This window comes from Lipotes vexillifer, unplaced genomic scaffold (assembly GCF_000442215.2).
Source record: "Lipotes vexillifer unplaced genomic scaffold, Lipotes_vexillifer_v1.1 scaffold203, whole genome shotgun sequence".
Taxonomy (NCBI): domain Eukaryota; kingdom Metazoa; phylum Chordata; class Mammalia; order Artiodactyla; family Lipotidae; genus Lipotes; species Lipotes vexillifer.
The window spans coordinates 264,280-265,355 of NW_006775843.1; the positions used below are offsets into that span (position 1 = coordinate 264,280).

The window sequence follows — 1,076 nt, forward strand, 5'->3', positions numbered from 1 at the left end:
AGGGAGAGGGAATAGGCAACCCTCGTCCCGCCTTCTTTAAGGCCCTGGATCTTTCTGTTGATATCTTTGCCTCTCGGAAGAGGGGAGTAAAAGACGTGTTGTACAACCACACGAGTGACTAATGTGAGACTGAGGGGGCTGTGCTGTGTACTGAGCTCTGAGATCCTTGAGTGGGGGGATGCTCTGTAAACACAAATGGCAGAACCAAGGGCCAGCCAAGTCCAGGCTGCGCTCACACCTCACACTTCCAATAACAACAGTCAAGACACAAACAGATGAACCCTGACTAACCTGTCACCTACACTGGAGAAAGGAACAGAGAGGATGGAGAATCACGTGCACCTGGTTTAAGGAAATGACAGCTAGAACTGGAGGAAAGAAAAGGGAAGAGGGGAGGTGATGACCAGGCCCTGCTCGAGGCTGTCCTGCCCTCCTGGTCTCAGTCACCCTCCAAGTGGAGCTAAAGCTCACGGGCGGACAGAGGCTGTGACCAAAGCCCTGGTGCTGTGACCAGGCCACACAGGTGCTGGCCTGGCATCCCACTTGACCTTGTCCTCTATGAAGAGGACACCTGCCTCAGAGACATTTCTATAAAAAAAGGGAGCCCCAAAAAAGTTAGCCCTTGTTGAAAGACCAAAACAGGGTCCCCCATCCAAAGTGAGTGTTTTCTCACTAATTCCGATAAACATGCACATCACAGGAAGCTCCTTTAGACTCCTGGCATCTTTCAGACCTCTAAGTGCAATGCCTGGGTTATTGATTCCTCTGTGTTAAAGCCCAACTTGGTAGTGCCCTCCCCCACTTCTACTAATTTTTCACTCATTATTTCCATCTTCACCTTTGAATTCTCTAAAACGGCAATATTTTAAAACACTAAAATGGTTTACTTGTATCAATCAATACCTGCTTTTCCACCAATTATAATTTATTTGCAGATTAACAGTTTTTTAGCTCCAGAAACATGATTCTGTCCTTTTAATATGCCCACATCAGCAAGCTCTCACAGGAAATCTGGAATGGACAGCAAAGAGCAGTGGTGGCAGAAAGACCCTTAGGCTCTGAAATTCAGACAGGAA

At 47.4% G+C, this 1,076-nt stretch overlaps 1 protein-coding gene across 1 annotated transcript in view; it reads right to left on the reverse strand.

The window, feature by feature from the left end:
* Positions 1 to 1,076, reverse strand: part of SUSD4 (sushi domain containing 4) — a 123,753-nt gene that overhangs the window by 120,962 nt on the left and 1,715 nt on the right. The window lies entirely within an intron of this gene.